Here is a 15,581-nt window from a genome sequence, read left to right as displayed (position 1 = left end):
TTATTGACTGTACGCTTGTTAATTCCATGTGTAACTCTGTGTTGTTGTTTGTGTCGCACTGCTTTGCTTTATCTTGGCCAGGTCGCAGTTGTAAATGAGACCTTGTTCTAAACTGGCCTACCTGGTTAAATAAAAACTGTACATCCAGACACACAGCCTGGAGAGATGGGAATGACATCACGCTGTTGTGGAACACGAGCAGGCTATCCCAGAGGCTCTAACAGTGACGCAGGTGTCAGAGCCACACACACACACACACACACACTCTCTAGAGAAATCAGCCAGGCCCTTACACTGCCTGCTGCTAATGTCCTTGATGTACAACTCCCTGGGACCATCACTCTGTTATTCACAGGCCATACACATGTTCTGAATGTTTTGTTGCAAATATTTTTGCGGGAAAGGGCTCGTAAAGTAAGCATTTCACAGTAAAGTCTACAATTGATGTTTTTGGCACATCAGGTGACAAATTCAATTTGATTTGAAACATTGTGCGTGTTCCCTCTCACCCCTTTGATCTTGTTACGGGAGCTGGTGATTCTCTCGGTGATGCTCTGGTAGGTGCGGATGGCGGTGGTCAGCTCAGCGTAGTGTTGGACGATCTGCTCATCCAGGTCCCGGTCGCACTTCTCAAACGCCTCCTCCAGGCGGCCCTTCTCCGTCTCTCTGTCCTGCTTGTCATCGCTGCTGGACAGGGTCCTACACAGACAAAGGCCAATGCTCATCAATTGTCTGTCAAGGTGTCACCTTGTGGTCCTTTTCGTAATCTTGTGTAGGCCTAACTTCTAGTTAATCATTTTTTCTAGTCACTAGATCTGGGTAAAATACTAGTAGCCTAGCGGTTAGAGTGTTCGGTCAGTAAGCGAGAGGTCACTAGTTCGAAGTCCTGAGCTGACAAGATGAAAAATATGATGATGTGCCCTTGAGCAAGGCACATAACCCTAATTTCTCCAGGGTCGCCGTTGATAATGACAGACCTTTAGCCGTAGTGTAACTGTTCCTGAGAGTTGTAGTGTAGTGTACGTGTTCCTGAGACGTAGTGTACGTGTTCCTGAGAGCCGTGTGTAGTGTACGTGTTCCTGAGAGTGTAGTGTACGTGTTCCTGAGTCGTAGTACGTGTTCCTGAGAGTCGTAGTGTACGTGTTCCTGAGAGTTCTGAGAGTAGTGTAGTACGTGTTCCTGAGAGTCGTAGTGTAGTGTACGTGTTCCTGAGAGTCGTAGTGTAGTGTACGTGTTCCTGAGAGTCGTAGTGTAGTGTACGTGTTCCTGAGAGTCGTAGTGTTCCTGTAGATAGTGTACGTGTTCCTGAGAGTCGTAGTGTACGTGTTCCTGAGATTGTACGTGTTCCTGAGTACGTGTTCCTGAGATGATTTAGATTTAGATTCACGATTATTTAGATGCACTATTGTAAAGTGGCTGTTCCACTGGATGTCAGAAGGTGAATTCACCAATTTGTAAGTCGCTCTGGATAAGAGCGTCTGCTAAATGACTTAAATGTAAATGTAAAATGTATGAATATGAATTATGGGCTCATAATATTTTGCAGCTTAAACCACTCAAACGCTGGAGTCAAATTAATATGAAGAAAAAAATGTAATAAAATCAACATGCCAAACAGGCTCAAGAAACCACACTAGACAACCACAATAGTGTTGGTCATTTTGGCTCTGAATGTTGGATTTTGGCAGAGATTTTGTTGCAGATATTTGATTAATGTTTAGGAATTGATGAAAGGGCCAGTCTTACATAATAAACGGTCTGGATCTGGCTGATGGGCGACCAGTTGAATAGCCCTGTCCTACAGTAAAGGAATAATCATACAAAATTGGCGTAACATAAAAGTGCCAGGTTTTATATCCTGAAAACCATGCCAGTCTTGAATGTCATAGACACAGGGGATGGGACAATGTTGAGTAACAGACTTGACAACACTTGTTTTTGCCCTGTTTTTCATCAAACTCCAAACCACACATAAAATAAGGGGAGAGGTAAAAGTCTCCCTCAAGAGCTCATTAAAGCCTCTTCGCTCTTCACATACAGCTGAAAGCTGGAAGGGGGAGAAGATTCTCAACAGCATCCCCCTAGAGTGGCTTGAGATGCCTACTTGACACAAGTCAGGACTGAAACAAAGCAAGTGATCTTATCCATTCTCTGTAATTTAACTAATAATATATATATATATATATGTAATATAACTAGTTATTTCCCATGCCGTCATGTCCAACCTAACTAGTTAACATACTTCATATAACCTCACCTAAACTTAGCGAACCTGAATCCTTAGCTCTGACATGCACCATCACCCTTGACTAATTCAAACACTAGACTGACAGTAGCCTAGTCCCTTTTAGAATCCGAAAGTGGCATGGGGTAACCATGGTAACAGTCTGGCGTTTTGGGCAAGCAGTAGCCATAAGTAAAGGTACATAAGAAAGTGAAGATAATCTTTGTTGCAGACAACAATTGCCTCGAATAGGATTTTGCCTCAAAGTGCTGCACCCTCGCCCCATGCACACTGACATCTGTCAAACCCAGTAGACGACAGCTCCGTTTAATCTAGAGAAAAAAGGGGTAAAGGGAGCTACTCTACTAAGTTACGGCAATGGCTGCTTTAAATGGCGTGGAAACACACAGTAAACGACTGTCGTTTATGTCATGACATCTGTTCAAGCTAAGGCCAACCCATGATGATCAATGCACCCTGTCAGCAAAGCAGGCTATAAATGGGTGCTGATGCTGAATAACAAGTATGCATTGGATATTTCGTTTTCGTTCGCAAATAAGTTATCTTGTCTCTGTACCAAGTCGCGAGATTGTTGTATGAGCAGGGGAGGTCAGCTGTCAAAAGCGTGACAGCTAGCTAGCTAACTTTCAGCTACCTAGCAAGTGGCTTCTTCCTCACGCTTTTCTTGTGACTATTGAAGAAGAGTGTCATTTGACTCACAATGATGATAAACACTGCTAAATTATGCGAACAGATCGCGATGACAAACATTAGCTAGCGTAGCTGACTAACATTTCCTCAAAACTCGCTTGACATAAAACTAGCTAGCTAACAGATAGGAAGCTAACATCAGGAAGGATGTTTCTCCTTGTCCACGACCTGAAATGACAGGCCTAGTTAATGAAAACAGTAGTGCCCACTGGCGTATTATGTCGACAGGATAATTCAACCGTCAATTTGAGTGAGCTTACCTTATAACGGAGATAAGTAAGCCCGAAGGGTCTTTGCTTTTGCTAACAGCACTCCGGTATCTCCCTGTATCAGCTGCCATTTTTCCAGCTACTGCACCCAAACAGAATGACAACCTACCAATGAGAGACGAGGAAAATTGTTCCAACTTCGGTAGTGTGGCTGAGAAAGCTGGGAGTTGTAGTCCAAAATCTGTCTAGACTTGTTGATATTGTTCTTAGTAATTTTTTTTATGCAAATCCTGTGTGCTTACAAAACGCCCATTGGCGATTTTAGCATGTAAATCTTGGTGGGGCAAACAAAAGACAAAAATGTTAGATGCATGCCATGAAAGCCACATTACTACATTAATTGCACTATAACTGTGACAAACTGTAAGGGCCTACATAAAGCTGTCCCAACAGCAGAGCGTTCTGTTCAGCACCACGGAGTGAATCCTAACCACCGTAGCCTTGTCTGGCAGCGGAAAAATTAATTCAGCCTCATTTACTGCCTTTAAAAAAGACGTTGCTGACATGGCTGACTTGCTTAAACAAATGTGGTTTCTAATGACAATTGAGATGTACAAACTATGGCAAAAGGGGATCGCAAGTGGATAAGAGGCAATCTGTAATTTCGATTAAGACACTAATGAGAGAGCTAGGACGGATGTAGTCAACATAACAATTTGTTTAGCACTTTTGAAATTGAAATGTACAGTGACAGAATCCAGAACATGGGCAGTGTTCTCCCTGTACACCAAGACAAAACCGTAGGATAAATAAACAGGGTATATTAGCAGACAATAAAAGCTCTTAAAATATTCAATGATTACATTTCTCTAAAACCGGCTATAGGCTTCATGTGCACCACCAAGTCAGAACAGTAGGCTCAGTTATGAGGGCAAAGGGACCAAATTATTAGGGTGAGGCACATGGGCTTACTTTCTTAGCTACAGTATACATATCTCCCTGGAATATTACATAATTTATGCAGCAGCATACAATACATTTTTGGACTCACCTTGTTCTGCTGTACTCACTTGAACAGGAAGGTGGTGCGGTGGTCTTTCTTGTGGGCAAATTTTGTCATCAAGCTTTGTCATCAAAGTATGGCATTCTCTGGATTTTTTGGTGCTTTCAAGACAAGTGGGAACTCGGAACAAAACAAGGTCGAATCATGACGTGAGTGATCTTCAGGTTGGAGCTCTAGAAAGAGGCCAAGTTCCTGACATGGAATTCTGAGTTGGATGATCGTTCAAATCGTTTTTTCCCAGTCGGAGATCGTTTTATTCCGAGTTCCCAGTTGTCTTGATATCACTGAAGTCTGAGATTTCCCAGTTCCGAATTCTCAGTTGTATAGAACGCGGCAGAAGTCATGCTGGATTGACAGTATGGCCAATGTGTATTCAACCTTTTCTGGCCCATCGTGTTGAATGCTAATCCTTTTAAGCTTGGAAAAGAGACCCTTAAACCCAGACTTGGACCACATACCCACTCCACTCAATAGCAGGCTAGTTATGGCTTTGCAACACTTGCAGTTAGTCACTGATTCCTTCCAAATCACTCATTGTTGAATTTGCGTTTCCAACTTGTTGTGTAATGTTTATGTCCAATGGCCGAGGATCACCGATACATTTTATCGATCATTTCTCTTCATATGACAAGGATTGAAAAGGATTTGCCAGTACATTGTCAACGTGATTCATGATGATGACAGCTTGTCTAGTTTTCTAGCTAAAATTTTGAAACTAAGATGTTGACATGATCAGTCCAATCAAAGCTATGGTAGATATAACGTCATTTGATCTGTGACCAATGACCTTAAGGCTTCTTGGATGGGCACTTCTAATGTAACTCTATGGGAGCACCCAAGGGACTTGAATTTTCGAGCTCTCCCCGTAGATTTTGTGGTGATGTAGTGTCCCCATGAGTGACAGAACACTGAGCCAATCACGGCGCAACTAGAGAGCATGACCAACTCATATGCTCTGTATTTTCCGCTGGCTGCCCCACCACCACAGAAAGCACTGAGCTCGGCCGAAACACCTGCATTTTGGAGCTGCCTTCCTCAAGAAAGCAAAAAAGAGACTATGTTTGTATGCAGCTTTATTTTTTACATTGTTTGCAAACTGATATGTGACACATGTTAATGCCAAAATATCATGCAAAACAGGCAACAATTATTACTTTTTTTTGTTAAACATGTGGGGCTCAAATGACGGGTCGCCACTGAAAACACCACTTCCATACTAACCATTGTATGTTGCATTTATCATACTACTGTTCTATTGCAAATGTCTTTCATTGGTGAGCTTGTTTCTGCAAGAACACTTCTGATATCCCACAAGAACCCTTCTGTTGTGTTGCATATACTTCTGATTATCTGTTGTGTTGTGCTTGCTTCAGCAAGAACACTACCCTTCTGTTGTGTTGATATCTTGAACACTACTGATATCTTGCAAAATGTCTTGAAGAAAATCTAAATGCAATTACAGTAAAAGTACTGAAGCACACCCTTTGATTTCCAGTCTAGCCCTCACGGTAGGCTACAATGAAAGAGAGAGCCAGGGGGACAGAAAAGGGAAGAGAGAGATAACGTGCGCATGCATGCGTGAGCATGTGCGCGAGCGTGAGAGAGAGATTGTGTGAGTGTGTATTAATGGCTTTCTGTTTTTAGGACATATAGCTCCGCGTTTTCCAGAACTGCTCCTCTGTATCTCTGACAATCTCGAAACAAACCGAATGGGAGAAGGCATTGATTTTGGTGGGGAAGGGGTCGATCCAACAGGCCCAGTGCTGATTGATGTGCCTGTGGACAGCAGAGATAACATTGTGGGAGATCTTGGCGTTCCCTCCAAAATAGAAACAATCACTGTGTCATGCAGGGCCACTTTCTCTTTGATGGGTGCATGCTTCTAACTTCCTTGGGCCAAGTTCAATTTCAAGTTCTTATCACCCTCCCCTCCCTGCAGCCAATGTCCCATTTTACATGTCTCGGGCTAATCTCTCCAATGACATGGCACCAAGGTCATTTGTCAGCAGATTCTGTAGATGTACACTAAATGATTGCTGTGTGACTGTCATCTGTAGGTGTGAAGGACAACAGCAGTCAGCCTGGCTCCTGTTATTTCTGTATATTAATCTCACTGCTGTTAAAACTGGTGCATTTTTGGACAATTCATACCAGGGTTTAAGAATTATAATTTTGTGTGATATAGCATTTAATATTTTAAACCAGTTTCCAGTTCTGAGTCCCCTCATTTCAGATTAAGGAGGAGGCACAGTAGCTGCAAATTGTATTTAAACTCACTAATACAGTACAAGTGAAAGTTGTGAAAAAATAGTTTTGTAATATCCAAATTCAATGTTTTCCCACACCATCTACAACTATCACTTCTGGAGACAATGTGTGAGATGTAGCTGTAGGATCACCCTGTTGCAGGATAACTTGTAGTGTATTTAAAAGGCTTCTGAAGTTTGTAATTTCCACTTTGAAATTTCTGTCTTGATTCTCCCTAATGAAAAATGTCAGCTAATTATAATCTGGTTAGGCGAGGTGCTGGCTAGTGGAGTATAGACAGCCAAGCTGTCTACTGTCTGTACCCTGATGAAGACAGCTTGGCTGTCAAAACATTAGTATTACATTATTGCATCTAAACTCCAAGATTGTGTGGCTCTCCTTTTGTTTTTCATTCATCATAATTCACATTTCCTGTTCCTGCACGATTATTTTCCTGCTGTAGCACACTGGCTCAAATGAAGATCCTCCAACTGTATCTGTTTGTATAGAGGAGTGAAGTGTTGTTTCCAAGGTAACAGCATATGTGTGCGTATTATATAGCTTACCGTAGAATAGACAATGGGACTTTTTTCTTTCTGTCACATCATTTCAATGTAAACCTGGTTATGTTCATTTTTTAAATTATGTTTAATCATCCACATACACAGCAAATAGGCCAGTGATACCTACAGTAGTGTAGATTTTTCAGTGTACCATTTCTAGTGTTGATTCAGGAGTTAAATTAGCTCTGTAACTGTTCAATTGACACTCATTGGTGTAAATAAAGAACCCTAATATTGGTGTTAATAACCGCTGGCACGTTCAGCAGGATGCAACATTTTGTAACTTTCAGATAGAAATATGCTATGTAGAACAAACATGCCTCTCTTGACATGTAGGATAGGAAATCACGTCAGCTCTATGTATGGCATTTCTATCTGCAACGTTCAACAATGTTTGGCAACTGACCATGGACCTGAGTTGAACCAAAACCATGCCCATCAATGTAATATTTCCCAGCATGCTCTATTGCAGGTTGATTTTTTTGAATTGTTTGTTTCAATATTTATGTTTTTTCATGTACATTGATTGACATGTGTTTTTCTAAACTAATCCAATCTATTACTTGGATTTATTGCACCCGTTATTTAAATGGTTGTTCCAATTTAGATTCTTTAGGTAGTCTCATCCCAAACTCTGGCAGGATTCCAATAAGAATTACAAATATGACTTGCAGGCCTGATGTGGCCTGTAAAACCATGAGTTTCAGCCCACTGTATTAGGGTAAAACTAGGCCCTCAAAATAAAGCATATTGTAATGTCTTTAAGAATCGTATTTCAATGATAACATATTCGCTTAGGATCTCACTTGGTGAATACCATAGGACTGAAAAAGCAACAACCATGTCTCTGTCACTTACAAATTCAGTCTTGGGTGGTAACTCTACATTTCACTCGAAAGGCAAGGCACACTGGGAAATATGCAAATAAGGCTTTAGACTAAGAAGAGTGTTTATTTAACACTTAAAATTGTGGACCCGTATAGACACTGGAACAGTGTTAAATTGAACACCCTCAGTGTTGATTTAACACTGGAGAATTTAACTGTGCACCAACCCCCAACTGTACAACATTCCAGAAGAAAATCCCCACTTTCACCACAAGGACTGTAAGTAACCCAACCATGTATATCATTGCATCAGCAATACAGATAACTATACTGTTCATCCTCTTTATAATGAAGTTCTCACAAGGCCTATAGGATCATAGTTGCAGTCAGTTGTTCAATCCCATCTGCATACAATATGTCTCTTGGATGTCTAACCATGTGCCCCCAAGGGCATTGCTGCACAGGGTAAATGTTTACTATGTTTATTATGTAATATGTTCACACAAAGCCACTGTCTGGAGATAATAGAAATATAAACAGGGGAAATGTTTCTCCCACTGTTGGCTTCATTAAAAACATTTAAAAACGTATTATCCAGAGAAATAGAAACACATGGGTTGCTCTGTGTGTGTATGTGTGTGTGTTTGGTTTTACCATCTTTGTGGGGACCAGAGGTCCTCACAAGGATAATAAAAACAAGGGATGTTCAGACAAGTGGGAAATTTCACTGGTCCACACAAGGAAAAGGTTAGGTTTAGGGCTAGGGGTGACGGGTTAGGGTTAGAATCAGAGTTAGGGGTTAGGTTTAGGGTTAGGGATGAAGGGTTAGGGATGAAGGGTTAGGGTTAGGTGTGAAGGGTTAGGGTCAGGTGTGAAGGGTTAGGTTTAGGGTTAGGGGTGACGGGTTAGGGTTAGAAACAGAGTTAGGGGTTAGGTTTAGGGTTAGGAGTTAGGTTTAGGGGGTTGAAGGGTATGAAGGGTTAGGGTTAGGTATGAAGGGTTAGGGTTAGGTGGAAGGGTTAGGTTTAGGGTTAGGTATGAAGGGTTAGGGTTAGGTGTGAAGGGTTAGGGTCAGGGTTAGGGGTGACTGGTTAGGGTTAGAATCAGAGTTAAGGGTTAGGTGTGAAGGGTTAGGGTTAAGGTTAAGGTTAGGGGTGACGGGTTAGGGTTAGAATGAGAGTTAGGGGTTAGGTTTGGGATTAAGTGTGAAGGGTTAGGGTTAGGTGTTAGGGAAAATAGGATTTTGAATGGGAATCAATTGTTTTGTCCCCACAGGGACAGTAAAACAAATGTGTGTGAGTGTGTGTGTGTCTGCCTCTAGATCACACAGCTGTGAAAGGTTGTGCTTTGCTTCTGTCTGCTTAACAAAAATAAAAAACGGATTTAATAAACAAAAAGTGTTGTCCCTTATTTTTTCACTATCCTCGGTTTAATACCCGACAAAACCATATGCTCCAAAGATTCTAAAAACGTTACTAGAACCCACATATGCACCGATTGCCTTGCTGCGCTCTCATTGAAAGCTGTATGCATAGGTCTAGTAGTCTATATGGAATTCACTCTGTGTTTTGCTATGAAGCTGAGGGATGGAGAAATGTTACCAGTGTCAAATTCAAAGATGGACCTAGATTATAGGTGCAAGGACTGATTGTCCATGCATCATTGACAATTTTCAACATATTTTAAATTTGTACATTGTTTGTTTACAAAGACTGAAATGACAACAAAAACATAGACAATTTAATAAAATAACCTTAGCTTGGGTTTGATGGGGTTTGATGGAGTTTAGCTGATGAAGCTATTTATGCGTTTATTTTTTCCCAAAATCATTAGGCCAATTGAAATTACCATTGAACAGCAGTGAATATGACAGATAGTCCAAACTCCTCTGTCTTTTGAAAGTATAATCCAAACTGATTAACAATTGTATGATTTTAAAGACCTAATATGTATATATAGCTAACTATAAAGTGTTGTATTTATTTTGAGTGGTTTACATCATGTCTTCTTTCTTCTCCCCACTAATTATCTATTTATTTGTTGGTGAATGTGTATGCATACACAATTGAAAGTGCACTATAATGATCCGTGTGGCTCTTAAAATATTCCCCAACCAATGGACACCTCTGTTGCACAAGACGTATTCTCACCTCCAATAAACGCAGCCTTTATTGGACAGCTGGCATGCTACGGAAGTGTTTCTGTGCGTGCGGCCCTGTAGCTCCCTGTCCCCGGTGTGCGACTTGACAATTTTGGCTAAAAACAGGTGGATGACAACAATTTCCATTGCATGCAGTTAGGTATCACTTTCGCTGATTGTAAACAGAGATGGGAGCGAACAATAGCAGGCGCCGCGTCTCCTTTGAGTCGGATGAAAATGACAACATCACAGTTGTGAAGGGCATAAGGGTGAGTACTGAAAGGATGACAACAATGAGGTACTGCATAACCAAATGCTGCTCGGAAGTATTGAAGCGCGTTAAAAATGATAGGAACGACTGGCTGCATTATTATATCCTTATTACCAAACAAATAGGCAATGTTATGCCAGAATAACGTTTGTTATGGTAGCTAGGCTAGCTAACTTGCTGTCAGCTTGACACTGGAGCTTATGCAATGGCCTCGCGTTGTCTAAATTATGAATGACTGGATACAGCTAGACCTAGTTCTTAGTAATGACGACAGTTTATAATAGATTATACTTATTTTATGACCTTGTAATTAACATTAGTTAATCCATGTCATGCAAAACACGTGCCGTGAACTTTGTCTGATGTGTAAGCTGATAAGTGTTTAACTGTTGCAATGGACCCTGCGTGCCAATTGAAGTTAAATATAGGTTGAGAGGCTTTAGTTTAGTTTCAAGTAAAGACTAGTTGGCACGAACATGCCTATTGTGAAGCACCTTGTTGCGAGAAGACTCAGGACAATGTTTACATGGAATAATCTGCTGGTGTGTGGGGGTGTTTTCCTTCTGCATTCTTGCCACACGTGCATCAATAAACAAAACATACCTTAAGGTTGTAGCTTGTACACCCACATACCACAAGCAGTGTTCTACAATGGCAGCATTCTGTCTTCGTTCTACAGTTTTCAGCCAACCACAATCAAGACTCTGTGATTTAACATTTAGAAATGTCAATAATCATCGCTTGTGATACGGCTTTTGAAACACATGTCCCTTTTATCAGCAAGGAAGAATCCTTCAAATGTAAAATATACACTTACTGTAGCAGGTTTGCACAGATCCATACAGCTATGGGTGCTGCCATTCGACTAAACTACACTTCTAGCGGTGTGTGCCACTGCTAAATGCATATTGGGTTAACACTGCTCAGGCTGATGTAATAGAGCTAGTGCACCTAGAGTTGTAGCCTTGTGTGAATAAGTTGGCTGAGGCTTGGCAAGTAAATTGTGAGAATTTGCCTTTTAGACTTCGGAGTGTGGTTCAGTTGAAGTGTTTAGTGTTGCTCAGATCTGGTATCCTTGTTAGTTGTGCTTTTTTCTCTCCTGTTGGTTTTCACTCACATATTGCTCTTCTCTCTCTTCTGCAGCTCTCTGAGAATGTCATCAACCGAATGAGGGAGCCCATAGCTCCCCTTCTTCCCCCTCCCTTCCACAGGTCCCACCCCCTGTTGCTGCTCCCTCCTCCCTCATTCCAGTGCCTCCCCTCAGACCCCCTTCGATCTCATCACCTCGCTTCCACCCATAGAACCCATCGCACTACCACTTCAACCTCCTGCACCTGTCACTGAAGTAGTGGCTCCACCTCCACCCCCCATGGAACAGGTAGCAGCTCCGACCATCATTGACATGGTGATCCCGCCTCCTACCTTAGCTGCTTTAAAGCCTGTGGCATCCCCTCCACCACCTGCATCTGTTGAGCAGGTAACCCTCCCACCGCAGGTTGAACCCCTGGCCCCCATCCCTGTTCCCGCTCCTGTTGCTGTGGAACGCAATACCATCCCTGCACCTCCTCCTGTAATCAAACCTGTTGCTGATCCTCCTGTAATCAAACCTGTTGCCCTTCCTCCTGTAATCGAACCCGTTGTTCTTCCTCCTGTAATCGAACCCGTTGTTCTTCCTCCTGTAATCGAACCCGTTGTTCTTCCTCCTGTAATCGAACCCGTTGTTCTTCCTCCTGTAATCGAACCTGTTGCTTCTCCTCCTGTAATCAAACCTGTTGCTCTTCCTCCTGTAATCGAACCTGCTGAACCCGTTGTTCTCCTCCTAATCAAACCTGTTGTTCTTCCTCCTGAACCTGTTGCTTCTCCTCCTGTAATCAAACCTGTTGTTCTTCCTCCTGTCGAACCCGTTGCTCTTCCTGTAATCAAACCTGTTGCTTCTGCACCTCTTCTCCCTCCCGTAATTGAACCCATTGCTCCTCCTCCCCTTTCCTCTTCATTGGCATCCATCTCCTCCCCTGCTGTTGAGTCTGCTGCTCCTCCAATGGAAGCTTTCTCCCTGCAGCCTACAGTCAAACCCATCGCTCCGCCTCCTCCCCCAGCTGAATTCATTGCTCCTCCCCCTTGTGAACCCATTGCCCCTCCTCCTCAGCCCCCAGTGGAAGCTTTTGCTCCTCCTCCTACCCCAGAACCAGTGGAAGTTGTTGGCCCCCCTCTTCCTCCTCCCACCCCAGAGCCAGAACCAGTGGCGGTAGCACCGCCAGCAGCACATGCAGGTGAGTTCTACTATGGCGTACAGACATAAGGGTCTCCTTTCTGTGTTTACAAACATTGCCGCACGCAAGTTGGTGGCAGAACAAGGGGGGAGTTGTTAAAGAACGGCAGCAGAATAATTCTTTACATGTTGCTTGAGGGCATTTCACACTACTTTTGGATTATAATTGGATTTTAAGGCTTATATGATTGTCCTGCTTACTATGTTTGTCATCATCACAAATCAACTGCATTTATACTTAAACACTTCAGCTTCAACCAGTAAAATGGCTCCTTGGCTATCTTTTGCTACATCCTATATCAATGAGTGTTAGCATTCTAACTAACAACCGCTGGATCCAAAATAATTATTTTGTAAAGATCACAACCAAATATAATCTTAGTGACAGTTCAAGCAATAATCAAAACATCTTTGCAATTTGTTTTGGTTTAGAAGTAATACAAATTTAAATCTAGGCTTTGTTGAATGTGCGCAAATGTCGAGGCTTTCTTACTGCTGCCAAGAGTTTCCCCAAAACAGTGTGCCGTCAGTGAGTCGTGTCTGATAAAGGGTCTATAGTGTACAGCCATAAGGCTCTCGGTGGAACCATGCTTATATGACATACATGCATTCATTCACACCACTCAAACTGTCAATGAGACTGTCAGTTAATTTACTGGTTCAGTTGGATTATTGCACTGTGTGCTGGTATTTGACCACCTCGTAACTAATTCAGAGGTGGTCAATCGTACTGCTGCCTCCACTTCCTCTGAAATGAGCTAAAGCAATTTGGCTTAAATTGACATGTTCACACAGCAGGTCACAGTCATGACCCCAGGCATCACACTGTTCAGTGGGTTAGAAGTTCAGCTTTTGGGATCTGAACTCAGTGATCATTTGGGAATCTTGACCTTACTTTTAAGTCAGCCCACGCATACAGCACAAATGTTCTCTCCCCTCTGATTGTAATTAGTCTTCGTTCTCAGGATTCCGCTTACAGTGGCCTCTGGTATTATGATTCATTGGCATCGCCAAAGCACTAATGAAACGATTAATTCTTAATTGTAATAAAGTTAATGAATTGATGCCGCACTGAAGCCCATTTCCTATATTTTAGCCCACTAGGCAGCTGAAACCATTGCCCTTTTTCCCTCCTCTGTTTTGTGGAAATCCTCAAATTGCTGACTGTTTTTCACTGTTAAATATGATGCATTCTTTCCCTCCACTAGCCCATTTGCTTAGGGCTGCTTTGCATCTTGCGTGTTAAGGGTCATCTTACACTGGTATTGTAGTGTATCAGGTTTTCACCATAGGGAAAGGACTGTTGAAGGTAAGGCAGGAAACGATGGGGACGTGGGAGGTTCCATAACAGATGATGACAAAAGTGGGCGAAGAGGTTTCCCCATCCTTGACGGCACACAATGGGTGTGATAATTAAAAAGTGGCCATCTTAAAGGCACGCTGCGTTGCCTCTGGTGATTAAAACGACACCTCAGTTTCACACAACAAACCAGCCGGGCATCATTATGAAAAGGCTGTGGGCGTGCGTTTTCTGCTTAAGTGTTAATCTGGAATAGAAATCTCCCTAGAAAAACTCCCAAGCCACTTATCAACTGTCAGACATGCTGTACTGTGTTAACGCTATCAGGTCTTTCTTAATATGCTGTTTGGGCTCTCTACTTGAGGACATTGTTAATACAATTGGTCTTGTGTTATGCTACTCACACGTTCTTAACAAAAACACTTTTGTAGAAATCTGTTTTCATTAGCGCCCGGCCATTCACGCAATCGCTCTCCGTTTTCTGTCTGTCTAAAAATCACTCCCTATTGTACACGTTAATTGCTTTGCAGATTTAAAAGATAAACACGGCATCACCACATTTTTTGATCAGGGATTTGTATGAACTGTTTTTTGGGGGATTGTGTATTATTGAAGGAAAAAATGTCAGCTAGTTTTTCTTTCTATTTAAATGTTTGCACCTTTTCAGTTAGTAAAACCCTTGGTTATTACTAACAGATGAGGTCTATTATTCCTTGTCATTTTCACCCTATTCATCATCATCATTAAGATCACTTTATTAGTTAATTGCACAGAAGGTCTAACTGAAATCTGACTTCTGCTTTTTAAGACTCACACATGCATACATACCAATAAAGGTTTTGGAGAGGTGCGGTAGGATGCAACACTGGACATGCAGGGAACTCTTGTTATGGGGGGTAAAGTGCCTTGCTCAAGGGCACAATGGCAGGAAATGGCATGTAGGATTTGATACCAGCAACCCTCAGGTTGCCAGTTCCTGACAGATTTTTCCAGTTGGACCCGGGATTCTAATTTTCAAACCCTGTTCGCCACCCTAACCACTAGACTACCTGCTGCCCCAGTACAGTATGTATACAGTATGTCCAGACTTTTGCTTGCTGGCTCTAACCACTTTGCTGCCCCTACAGTATGTATACAGTATGTCCAGACTTTGCTTGCTGGCTCGCCACCTAACCACTAGACTACCTGCTGCCCCAGTACAGTATGTATACAGTATGTCCAGACTTTTGCTTGCTGGCTCGCCACCCTAACCACTAGACTACCTGCTGCCCCAGTACAGTATGTATACAGTTTGTCCAGACTTTTGGGTTGCTGGCTCGCCATCCTAACCACTAGACTACCTGCTGCCCCAGTACACTATGTATTCAGTATGTCCAGACTTTTGGTTGCTGGCTCGCCACCCTAACCACTAGACTACCTGCTGCCCCAGTACAGTATGTATACAGTATGTCCAGACTTTGGTTGCTGCCCCAGCACAGTATGTATACTCCATACCCTAACCACTAGACTACCTGCTGCCCCAGTACACTATGTGCATACAGTATGTCCAGACTTTTTTGCTTGCTGGCTCGCCACCCTAACCACTAGACTACCTGCTGCCCCAGTACAGTATGTATACAGTATGTCCAGACTTTTGGTTGCTGGCTCGCCACCCTAACCACTAGACTACCTGCTGCCCCAGTACAGTATGTATACAGTATGTCCAGACTTTTGGTTGCTGGCTCGCCACCCTAACCACTAGACTACCTGCTGCCCCA

General features: G+C 42.6%; 1 pseudogene; it reads right to left on the bottom strand.

Annotated features, from left to right (window-relative positions):
* The window catches only part of LOC135516585 (exocyst complex component 4-like), a 112,130-nt pseudogene extending 108,812 nt beyond the window's left edge, over window positions 1–3,318 (bottom strand).
* Window positions 3,319–15,581: the final 12,263 nt, after the last annotated feature.

The sequence above is a fragment of the Oncorhynchus masou genome, chromosome 27, assembly GCF_036934945.1.
Source record: "Oncorhynchus masou masou isolate Uvic2021 chromosome 27, UVic_Omas_1.1, whole genome shotgun sequence".
NCBI classification, from domain to species: Eukaryota; Metazoa; Chordata; class Actinopteri; order Salmoniformes; family Salmonidae; genus Oncorhynchus; species Oncorhynchus masou.
The sequence above is the reverse complement of the archived record's forward strand: the minus strand, read 5'-3'. Positions and strand labels throughout refer to the sequence as shown.